Below are 12,550 nucleotides of genomic sequence, written 5' to 3'. Positions count from 1 at the left end.
AGAGGATTCTACAACATTTTTATGTTTCTTCTTCTTTTTCTTCTTAGAATGAGCACTAGGTTCAATGTGTTGAGAATCTTGTTCAATTCTTTTGGGATGCCCTTCAGGATATAAAGGATCCTGGGTAGAGACACCACCTCTAGTTGTTACTTCATAAGCATGTTTCTCTTTAGAATTATTTCCTAACAAGTCATTTTGCACTTTAGTGAGTTGATCAATTTGAGTTTGAATCATATGAAAATGTTTAACAAGCATCTTAACATCATTGGAGGTTCTCTCTACAATATCATGCAATTCACTAATAGCTTGAGAATTTTCCATTAAATGATTCTCTACTCTCATATTAAAATTTTCTTGCTTAACAATATAATTATCAAACTCATCTAAGCATTGTGCAGGAGGTTTCGAGTACGGAATATCTTCCCTAGTAAAGCGTTGAAGGGAGTTTACCTCAATCATGGATGAAGGGGGAATTATCTCACATATATCTTCTATAGGAGGTAGATTCTTCACATCTTCAGATTTAATACCTTTCTCCTTGAGAGACTTCTTGGCTTCCCTCATATCTTCATCATTCAATTTAATTAAACCCCTCTTCTTCAATATTGGCGTTGGAGTTGGTTCAGGCGTAGTCCAATCATCATGATTCCGGCTTATTTTAGCCAATAATTCTTCAGCGTCGTCTGGAGTTCTTTTCCTGAAAACACAACCAGCACAACTATCCAGGTATGCCCTAGACTCAATGGTTAGTTCACTATAAAATATATCAAGTAAATCATGCTTTTCCAGGTCATGATCAGGCCGAGCTCTAATAAGAGAGCAAAATCTCGCCCAAGCCTCAGGCAATTTCTCTTCATCTCCCTGGTCAAAATTATAAATTCTCTGCAAAGCAATATGTTGAGCACTAGCAGGAAAGTATTTGCGGAAGAAAACATCAAGCAATTCTTTTGGACTTCTAATAGAATTAGGTGGCAAATTATTATACCAAGTTTTAGCGTCATCCTTTAATGAGAATGGAAAGATTTTAGCAACAAAGTAAGTACGCATCTTGACATCATCAGAAAACAAGCTACTTAGAGTAGATAACTCAGTCATGTGTTCAACAGCACTTTCTTTTTCAGTACCACAAAAGGGTGTTTTCTCAACAATAGCTATATGAGATAGATCAAGAGAAAAATCATAATCTTTATCCCTAATGTTTATAGGAGATGTGGCAAATTTAGGATCAGGAGACAGTTTATATCTAACAGCATGTTCTGCAAGCAACTTTTTAATTTTTCTTGCATCAGTAGTAGCATTGCATTTTTCAATAAAATCATCCTTAAGCTCCACATAATCTTCATCAGGATCATCACTAAAATAATCAAGTTCAGGTGAATTAACAGGTGTAGTAGCATTAGGAGTTTCAGTATTTTCAATTTGTCTAGACCTAGCAATTGTAGCATCTAGAAAGGATCCCAAAGAACCACTATCATCAAGCACAGCAGAAACATTATCAATATTATGAGAGTTTTCAGATTCAGCAGAAGTACCCGCATGTGAAGCATGTGGCGGTGAAACAAGTTTATCAATCACAGATGGTGAATCAAGTGTAGCGGAGGTACTCAGAATGGTCTGGCCACCCTGTGCCCCCCTTAGCCTCTTGATGACCCACAAGTATAGGGGATCGCAACAGTCTTCGAGGGAAGTAAAACCCAATTTATTGATTCGATACAAGGGGAGACAAAGAACACTTGGAAGCCTTAACAGCGGAGTTGTCAATTCAGCTGCACCTGGAAACAGACTTGCTCGCAAGAGTTTATCAGTAGTAACAGTTTTATAGCGATAGGGATAGTGAAATAACGACAGCGAGTAACGAGACAGCAGTAGTGATCTTAGTAAACAGCAGGATTAAAATACTGTAGGCACGGGGACGGATGACGGGCGTTGCATGGATGAGAGAAACTCATGTAACAATCATAGCAGGGCATTTGCAGATAATAATAAAACGGTGTCCAAGTACAAAGCATTCAATAGGCATGTGTTCCATATATAGTCGTGCGTGCTCGCAATGAGAAACTTGCACAACATCTTTTGTCCTACCAGCCGGTGGCAGCCGGGCCTCAAGGGAAACTACTGGATATTAAGGTACTCCTTTTAATAGAGTACCGGAGCAAAGCATTAACACTCCGTGAACACATGTGATCCTCACATCACTACCATCCCCTCCGGTTGTCCCAATTCTTGTCACTTCGGGGCCATTGGTTCCGGACAGCGACATGTGTATACAACTTATAGGTAAGACCATAAACAATGAATATCTTGATGAAGCAATAACATGTTCAGATCTGAGATCATGTTACTCGGGCCCTAGTGACAAGCATTAAGCATAACAAGTTGCAACAATATCATCAAAGTACCAATTACGGACACTAGGCACTATGCCCTAACAATCTTATGCTATTACATGACCAATCTCATCCAATCCCTACCATCCCCTTCGGCCTACAGCGGGGGAATTACTCACACATGGATGGGGGAAACATGGCTGGTTGATGGAGAGGCGTCGGTGGTGATGATGGCGATGATCTCCTCCAATTCCCCGTCCCGGCGGAGTGCCAGAACGGAGACTTCTGGCTCCCGAGACGGAGTTTCGCGATGTGGCGGCGTTCTGGAGGCTTTCTGGCGACTTCGACTTCTCCCCGTGCGTTTTTAGGTCGAGGCCGATAAATAGTCCGAAGGAGGGCGTCGGAGGCCGGCCGAGGGGGCCACACCACAGGGCCGCGCGGGCCCCCCCTGGGCCGCGCCGCCCTATGGTGTGGGGCCCTCGGGCCTCCACCTTAATTGTCTTTCTGGCTCCGTCATTATTCTGGGAAAATAGGGCCTTCTGCATAAATTCCGAGGATTTTCCCGAAAGTTGGATTTCTGCACAAAAACGAGACACCAGAACAGTTCTGCTGAAAACAGCGTTAGTCCGTGTTAGTTGCATCCAAAATACATAAATTAGAGGCAAAACAATAGCAAAAGTGTTCGGGAAAGTAGATACGTTTTGGACGTATCACCTCTCCTCTGGACCCTGTCTTGGTTACCGAAAAATATTGACTTTGGATTTTGTTTCGTCCAATTCCGAGAATATTTTATTTACAATTTTTCTGAAATACAAAACAACAGACAACATGGAACTGACACTGGAGTGTCTTGTTAATATGTTAGTGCCGGAAAAAGTATAAAAGTGCAACGAAGCATGAGCAAAACATATATAAATTGGTGTAAAACAAGCATGGAGCATAAAAAATTATAGATACGTTTCCGACGTATCAATGCCTAGAATGGACGACCTAGAGCCATGTTCCGGTACAAGATAACCTGACTAATTTATATAGGAGTTGTGCTCTATATCTTACATTGTAACATGCATGGAGTTTGTCCATAACTTGCATGGCAAGACCACTTTCCCCATATATATATGTAAGGCGTAATGGCCAATTGAGATGAAGTCCATAATTTGCATGGCAAGACCACTTGCCCCATATATATGTAATGGGTAATGGCCGATTGAGATGACAAGCGAACAATCTAATTGAACCTCTTATCAACACTTATACTTCTACACTCAAATTTTGTCCCGGATTTCGTTCGTCATCAGCGACTTCACAACCGTATGATCTCGCTCGTTGATCGACAATCGATTCAGAGGCAGAGCTAATCGATCTAGATTAAATTATTATTTGTTTTATTTTTCCGTGTATTCTAAGTGTGTCGAGTGGAGGGAGAGGGGGTAGGAGTGAATGAGTGATCGATCCCAAAGCAGGCACGAAGCATCTTGTTGACCATCTGAAGGTTTGTACTCTCAAGAAGTTGAAAACCAAGGGAGGCAAAACAATGTCTCAGTCGTCATTGATGATGAATGCTAAGGAGGATGGGAACGTTTCTGTGGAGAGCTATACTTTTGATCAAGAGGTTGCTCGAAGAGAGCTTGGCAATATGTTGGTGTTGCATGAGTATCCACTGTCTATAGTAGACCATGCTGGTTTTAGGAAGTTTGTTCATGCACTTCAACCACTATTCAAGTTGCATACAAGAAATACTTATAGGTTTAACCTGCTATGGTTTTTTTATGCTTAATTTTTCTTAGCAATGATTAAGTAACATATATTATACCTTTTTGTTTTGTAGGAAAGATATGGTGGAAAACTTCAAGAAAGAAACAAAGAAGGCTATTAATTACATGACCAGGAACCAATCAAGGGTAGCTATCACCACAGATATGTGGACTGCTGATAGCACAAAGAAGCTTAGGAGCATTATCATGGGGTACTAATATTTGTTGTTTTTTTTAGTGTGTGTTGGTGTTACTGTCTGCTGTTTCTTCTGATGTGTTGATGTTTCTGACTATACGCTAAATACCTACATGTTTATATATGTTCCTGCTCCACATACTGCTAATGTGATATGTCAAGAGCTCTATGACTCCCTGCTTGAATGGAATATTGATGAAAAATTGATGGTGACTGTGGAAAATTGCACCACCAATGATAAGGAAATTGAGATGATTGTGGGGAAGATAGGGAAGAATAAGCTCCCTTTGGAAGGTACTTTGCTGCATATGCGTTCTTGTGCACATATCGTAAATCTTATAGTTAAGGATTAGTTGGATGTTATGAAGTCAGCTATAGTAAACATCAGGGAAAGTGTGGCATATTGGACAGCCACAGGGAAAAGAATAGAGAAGTTTGAGGAGATGGAAGAATTTAAGAAAGTGAAAATTACTAAAAAGTTGATTCTTGATTGCAAAACTAGGTGGAACTCTACTTTCGAGATGCTAGAAATAGCTTTGTCATATAGAGCTATTTTTGAACGTGCAAAGCAAACTGACAAGCAATATGAGTATTTACCTACTGATGCAGAATGGGAGTTTGTTGCAGATGTGGTAGATAAACTTAGATTGTTCTATGAGATTACTACGCTATTCTCAGGAACTAAATATGTGACTGCTAATATTTATTTCCCCAAAATATCTGAGATTAAAATGAAAATGAGACAGTGGGGCACTTCTTCCAACCTAATTATCAAAAAATGGCAGAAGAAATGACTACTAAATTTGACAAGTATTGGACGGACATTCAAGGTCTAATGGGGATGGCTACACTTCTTCATCCTCGATACAAGAGGCACATGTTGACAGCTTGTTTTTCCATGCTACATGGAACTGAGCCAGCTTCTTATGAGTGTATTGAGTTGGTTGACGACTTAGTTTCTAGACTACATGCATTGCGAGAGGAGTATGAAGTTGAAGAAAATGAGTATCAACCCCGCGAAGAATTTATTTCTTCAAAAACTCCTGCGATCATGAATGTGTTCAATGACATTGTTGCCAAGCAAAGTCCCGCAACAGCTAGGCTACAAGGTGAAATAGAGATGTACTTGTTAGATGCCTTAGTGCCTTACACAGAAAAATTCGATGTGTTGGATTGGTGGAAAGTAGCCGGAACAAGGTATCCAACGTTAAGGAAGGTCGCAAGAGATGTTTTTGCTATTTCTGTGACAACAATTGCTTCAGAGTCAGCCTTTAGCACATGTGGCAGAATACTTAGTGATCATAGGAGCCGCCTAGCACCTGATATGTTGGAGGCTTTGATGTGCTCCCAAGATTGGCTTAGAAACAAATACAAAGGTACACAAATTTATTTGTTTGTTCATATTTTCTCCTTACATAACCTTACTAATAGTGTCTTTTCATGTACTAGATTTTGATGCGCGCCTTGGCGCGCGACCCGGGTATTTCGCACTGATTACCGTTTTTGGCGCGCGACCATGGTATTTCACACTGATTATCATTTTGTAGTACAATTGACAATAAGCTGAAATGGCGCTATGATAGCATTTACACAAATGAATGATAAACCGTTATTTCGAAATCCTAATATTATTATTGATTAGTTGGTTAATGTGAATACCAAGCAGTAGCATTGCATGAATTTAAATAGAAACAATCAAAACCTAGCAAACAAAAGCACTAAGTACATATAGAGTAAACACAGAAATAGGGTACACATATCACTGACCATGTGACAATTCATAAATGTGAATCAAACAAAATTTCCTTAGTGTTATCATTCTGGTAGGATGTATCTAAGGCTGATAAGTACAGTTTCCGTTACAAAACATAGGAGCGGAAAAGGAGGATTTGAAGGCTCGTCAACACATCATTTAGCAGACATTACTAAAAGCAGTATAGCAGATAAGAAAATCATGTCATTGAGTACTATCTAAATTCCGTCTACATGATGTAGAACAACAGTAGATTTGGGAAGAATCAATGTGAATGCACGATGAAAACATGAAACTATCTTCGAGATTAAGAATATGACCATATGAGCGACAAATTACCAGCCCCATGTGGCATAGAAATGCAATTCTTCTATTATGTACCTTTCACTGTCATTGTATACGGAAAAAAGGGATACAATTTCTTTATTTTCTTCCAATTTATCGCAGATACAAAACAGATACAATTTCTCTATTTTCTCGAGACACCTCCATTTGGTGTAAAAGCACATTCTATTTTTTTCCCTGGTGCGTCGTAGCTAAAACATCTAATGCTCATAGCATCAGCCTGTTCCAGCTTGCATTTTTTCTGCCATTGGAGTTTTCGAGAAAATTTGCTGCCATTGGAGTAAGAGTGCAGTATTCCCACTTATTATATGGCAAGAAGAATTGGCTTCTGCATAGAATTATCTAGATAAATTTCTCATCAAGCATATAGAGTACAATTATCTGCAGCTTAACTAAAATTATCAGTATGGAAACATGCGCCAAATCCATCTGTAAGCAATATGAACTTCAGGAAGTACTGTAAATGTGAGCTACAGAAAATAGTGCATGCATTGAGTAAAATGGAGATGGGAACTAAAAGGATTAAGAAAGTAATCACTTGTGCTATTGGATAGATTGGCATTGCAGATATTCATATGAAGCCATTTATACGACATGGTCGGCAAAGAAATAAAATTAGAAGCTTACCTTCAAAAGACATGTGTGGTACTGTGTACTGCAATGAGTGAAAAATACATCCATCCGCAGTAGAATTTTTTGGTTAAGGCATTATTTATACATCTAAAAATATTATGTGGTCCAACATAATTGATGACACTGCAAAAAAATAAAAAAAAAGGTTCATAGTAAAGCAAATTTAATCCTGACACAATTACTTGCTATTTAAGCAATTTTTGTGTGCGGCTAATTTAATGTAGAAAAAGCATGATATATTTTTATTACAAAGGTATTTACTGATAATACTGCACATCAGTATGTAGCATTGAGAATTGAATAGGTAGGAGAGGCAAAGCACACCTATCTTGGCAATGAGCGAGCAACCCAAAAAAGAATCAGTCACTTGATATGTTCTAAACATGATCTTAAAATTCTAAAGAAAGTATGGTATGCTAGCTGCAGGATCAAAACAATGTGTATTAATTATAATAGAAGAAAATATCTCATGTGTTAAAATGTACGTATATGTTAGTGGAGTTATTTCTTGGCATCTGCTAGCATTTCATTTCTCTGAAAACATTGTACATGTACTCAGTCACCAAAGAACCTTCCATCAAGACACTAAACTCCAAACATCTCGTTTCTCTGAATATGTGGTACATGTACCATGTACATGTACTCGGTCACCAGAGAACCTTCGCTCAAGACTCTAAACTCCTAACAGCTTATTTCTCTGAAAATGATGCACATGATCGGAGTACATGTACTCGGACAAGAGAGAACCTTCCCTCAATACTCACAAGCTTGACCATCTACTCGGTTAATTTTCTCTAATGTCTATCTAGAATATAAACTACAAACATCACTCCATAAAAACAGTTTATGTTTCAACTTACAATACTTCTCTTATCAACAGTTCCAACATGTTTTGTAGTTCAGTTTCATTTTAGGTTGCTTTTCTACAGGTTGCCAAATAAATAGTTGGCACGAGTGAACTACTGAAATTGCCTTGGTACAGGTACACCAGAAAACGGGATAATCTAAGATCTTTTTTGCTGACAGATTTAATTTTATAAGATCGACATCTAGTATATGCTCATTCCCTAACATTTATCTTATCAACAGTTCCAACATTCAGCTAAGACGCCGCTCAGGCCCTTCAATCCGCAGGAAATTAACCAACGCAGAACCAAACAACACTGAAGATATCCTCACCTTGTTGCTAGTGAAGAGGAGCTCCTCAAGCGCTCATTCCTCCAGTGAAGGAATCGGTTTTCTATGCAACACAGGTATAGCATTCTCTCTGAACAAAATAAGATAAGCATCCATTTGTTTAGATATGATAGCAAACAGCTGAAAATCTTTAAAAAAACGCATGTACAAAATAAGAATGTATGTTCTTTGGTTTTGAATCGAAAACCAAATCCATCAACAGGATTCTTGTAGGATATAGTATATGCAATCTGAAATGATAATATGGTCATAACATTTATACATGTTGGTAATATATCTCCAAGAACAGAACCAAATGAGATAAATTGCATTCAAACTATAGCTGTAATTTGTGTTTTAATATCATTGTTACTAAATCGACACCCATTAATGGAAGAAAACTTGTTGAATCATGGAATAGATTATTATACTGTTTGGTTATTTTGAACACATTCCCAAAACATACATGCACGAATTTCCTCCTTACCTTAAGCATGAGCTCCATGGCGCCATGGCCTTGATCAGGGACTCCATACCATGAAGGTAATGCAAAAACTACCGATCAGGTAGATGGTGATGGTACCATTATATATTTTTAATATATTACTTACATAGTCATATAGAAAGGTAAGAGTTGCATACTGGAGATCGTGCAAATTAAAAAAAAAACTTCATCTACAACCAATACCACACAGCATATCGAACATAAGAATAATTTGGCCAACAAATTCTTGAAGTTGAGATACCTGACTATGAAAGTTTATTAAATATGTCCAACCTTGTAGTCCACTATCTGAGAGAACAAAAAGGTTTCATTTCCTGAAGTCCAACCTTGTTAATAGTAAAATATTCCACTTCATCATCACTGATAAAAAGAATTAGAATGTACAAAAAGGTTTCATTTCCTGAAGTTCATGACAATAGGAGAACATGTGATTAATATAAACTAAGAAATCCATGTTGAAACTCATGTAAATCATCAAGAGGAATGCATCTGAGAGAACACACAACTTACAAATCCAAGTTGAGGTGTTAACATTTCTTCCCGGAGCAATCTTTGCCTTTATGCATTTACACAAACGGCTTATGCACACACCTGCAACCTCATAATGGATGGGAAAAAAGTTGTGGAATTAGGAAGAGATATTCAAGGGAGTGGGGAGCCAAGGCAAGGACGAATCAAATACCTACCTGTGGTGTGACGAAGGCGAAGACATCATCCCGACGCGCTGCAGAGAAACATGGGGCGGAGAATCCATGGCTGCAGCGTGACTTCATACCTTTCTCGACTACTTCATCCCGACGTCTTTCCACCGGATAGTTACCTGTCGAGGAACCTACGGACCAAGTAAACCAAAAGGAAGAGAGGATAAAGCTTTCTTTTGCCTTTATGTAATAGGTAGGTTAGTTAGTATATTAGACGGACTGCACGGACAGAATCAAGTCCAAGTATATTTAAAGTCCAAGAAGATTTAGTAATACAGAACAGTTGCATATAAGTACCAGCAATTGAATCCTACCAGGAACCATATGAAGATGTATTGTTTTTGTTTGTGGCACAACTTCCTTTCTCTAGCACGAATCGCATAAATCCTAGCTACACATAACACTTAATCGGCAATATGCATTGTACATAAGGGACAAGCATAACTACAAATTTCAAGCCCATATCCTATTTTCCACAAAAGAGATAAAAAATTCTATCCCTCTCAATTTCATGTAGCAACAAGAGATCACAAGAAGGTGACCCTGAAATCTACCTCCGGTGACTGGTCATCACACCATAGCCAACCAGTATTGATATTCTCACAGCCTCAAGTACACTGTGGTTAACCTACATACACAATTCTTGAGCTAACAAAGTTATACGCTACAATAAAAATAATGTATCTCAAACCAAACATACCTTGAGGAGAAGAGCATTGCAGGACTTCTCCGCAATCGCCTTTGCAACCCCTCTGCATGAAAGAGTGAAATAAAATAATGATATCAGCAAGGAAATGAAAAGATAAAGAAAATGCATCTCAAAAAAGATAGAGCATACAATTGGGTTGGCAGAGCAGAAACATACCCACATATTATTACTTTATTTCCATATAAACAGGGAATGAAAATGTTTCAACTTTTGCTGGGGCTGCAAATTTTAGATACCATCTGGTAGACAAATTTCGGATTTCTATATGCTAGACAGTCTGGTAATTTTGCCTGACATAGTGGGTCTAGAGATGAACAAATGATAGAAGGATAAACTTTTACCTAGCACTTTTGGACCGATGCAAGCCATGAATGAAGAAATCTAGGCATGCCTGCGGGCTCAACAACGCGAGGTGATGCTTCTCCCAACGACACCAGCATGAGCGTGAGGCAATGCTTATCGCAGCAATGGCAATGACGAAGCAGCAGCAATAAAGACATACAATCAAATATTTTTCAGAGGCTGGCAGGAGGTAAATTAATTCTCTAATCATTATCTTTAATGGATCTTAGTAATGTGATATTTTTAGAAAAACTATGGCATGGCTTCATTTCTGATGTTAAACTACAACCTGAGCATACTGATACAAGCAACAATATACGCACTGAACAGAGAAAATGAAGATGAACCTGAATAAAAGATACACACACATGGTTATCTTGCATGGGTAGTCTTTGCCACAGTCATTTGCAGAAGCAGCTCTTCACACAAACAAAACTGCAATCTCATAATAAACAAACATGTAGATCTTAGGGAGAGAGGAATGTCAGGGTTGGGGAAAGAAAAACAGGGAAGTTGTATACCAAGGGATGATGAGGTTACCACGACACGTTGCTAGGACCGCGGACCACCATGTCAGGCAGAGGATGTGGGGCTCGAAGTTCCGTTCCTGGCAATGAACAACCTCGGTTTCATGGGCGCTATCGGCCGGAAAGGCAGCGAGGAGTAGCATCTCGGCCACCGCCACGAAGGCAGGCCAATACGCTGGCGTGCAATGTTGTAGCAGTAGCTGCTGCTCCTATGGCTGCTTGCCCCTGTAGGCCCTTGTGAACTCAAAAAATTTCATCCTCTTCCAATGGGAATATCTTCGTATGCACCAGGTAGAAACGAATCTGCAAGCAAAAACCAAAACGTTATGTTTCAGGTGGCTCAATCAAGCAAAGAGAGTCTGCTTCCAATTTAGTTTAGCCTATAGGAGAGGATGAACCCATGTAGAAACGGATCTAAATCCATGTAGAACGGATCTGCACAAACCAAAAATTAGTGTCCTGGGGACTAATCAAACAAGATGCAGATCAAGGTCTGTTTCCACTTTTAGTTTAGCCTATAAAAGAGCACATTTGAGAGAGAGAGGACGAACCTGAATCCCAAGAGGCAAAGGGGCTCGTTCGGGAAGAAGATTTCCACCAGCATCTATTTGCCCAAGCCGTCGTCCGGCCCTGCCGCACCTGCACCTTGTGCTGCTCCACCATCACACACGGGCTCACCAGCTCCCCATTGCAAGGCTGCCGCTCGCGCTCCGTCCGCCCCTTCTTGCGCGCCTTCGAGCGACCGCAGATTGAGGAGAGGAGAGATACGACAGGGATTGGAGAGAGGGGTGGTGGCGGCGGAAAAAGGAGGCGAGCGACCGTGGCGGCGGTACGGGTAGGAAGGGGATTGGGGAGGAGCTCGCATGCTGGGATTGGGCGGCGGCTGACGGCGGCTCACCGGAGAGGAGACCAGCGGCGGGGAGCGGGAGTTGGGGAGGAGGCGGCGGCGGCCAGGAGCGGGAGATAGGGAGGCAGAGGCTGTGGGGATTGGGATAGGGATAGGGTTTGGGATTGGGGGAGAAGGTCGGGAGGGGATTGGGGAAGATGGCCTTTTTGTCTCGCCCGCGGGCTGCCCAACCACGCTTGACCGAAACCAATCCCAGCCGCAGTCACCGACAGGCGGGTCCGAACGATAGTAGGGCCCACCAGCAGCCTCAGGCGGGTAGCACACGGCCATTGCATGACTTTATCTAGTGGGAGGAGAGGCAAGAACGAACGGACAAGATGCACCGATGAAAAGATCCAACGGTCCACGTGCTCAAATCGTTGTGAGACCCCCTATGGGGGGCATCGTTTATACCTTTAGATGTCAATTGTTTGTTCTAGATTCTATTAAAGGAGATGCTAGCTTTTGGACTTGCCTTCAAGACATCCAAGAGGAGATGGAGGTTTGTAATTACCAACTTGAGTATCTGAGTGCATCTTGTTTGTACAATGTAAATTCTAACAAGTGAATGCATTCCGTTTTTTCCACCGGGATTTGGCCCTTTGAGTTGTGGAGTGGAAGCATGGTCACCGTGACTCGTGTCAATTCATGGTGGTCAATATTAAATAAATATTGTGTCCTGGTCTTTGTTTTGCT

At 40.4% G+C, this 12,550-nt stretch overlaps 1 long non-coding RNA gene and 1 pseudogene across 2 annotated transcripts; one reads left to right on the top strand and one right to left on the bottom strand.

Moving 5' to 3' along the window:
• Nucleotides 1-3,963: 3,963 nt before the first annotated feature.
• Nucleotides 3,964-5,771, top strand: LOC127329218 (zinc finger BED domain-containing protein RICESLEEPER 2-like; annotated as a pseudogene).
• Nucleotides 5,772-9,534: 3,763 nt separating this feature from the next.
• On the bottom strand, nucleotides 9,535-11,011 carry LOC139835289 (uncharacterized). Of its 2 annotated transcripts, none has more exons than XR_011751079.1 (3): nucleotides 10,789-11,011; nucleotides 10,091-10,142; nucleotides 9,535-10,018 (listed from the first exon to the last, which is right to left on the bottom strand). It is a non-coding gene; the product is annotated as an uncharacterized lncRNA (long non-coding RNA). The 2 variants fall into 2 exon arrangements; XR_011751080.1 differs by lacking the exon at nucleotides 10,789-11,011 and adding an exon at nucleotides 10,441-10,762.
• Nucleotides 11,012-12,550: the final 1,539 nt, after the last annotated feature.

The sequence above is a fragment of the Lolium perenne genome, chromosome 2 (genome assembly GCF_019359855.2).
Source record: "Lolium perenne isolate Kyuss_39 chromosome 2, Kyuss_2.0, whole genome shotgun sequence".
Classification (NCBI taxonomy): Eukaryota; Viridiplantae; Streptophyta; class Magnoliopsida; order Poales; family Poaceae; genus Lolium; species Lolium perenne.
Note: the sequence above shows the minus strand (reverse complement) of the source record. Positions and strands in the feature narration are given on the sequence as shown.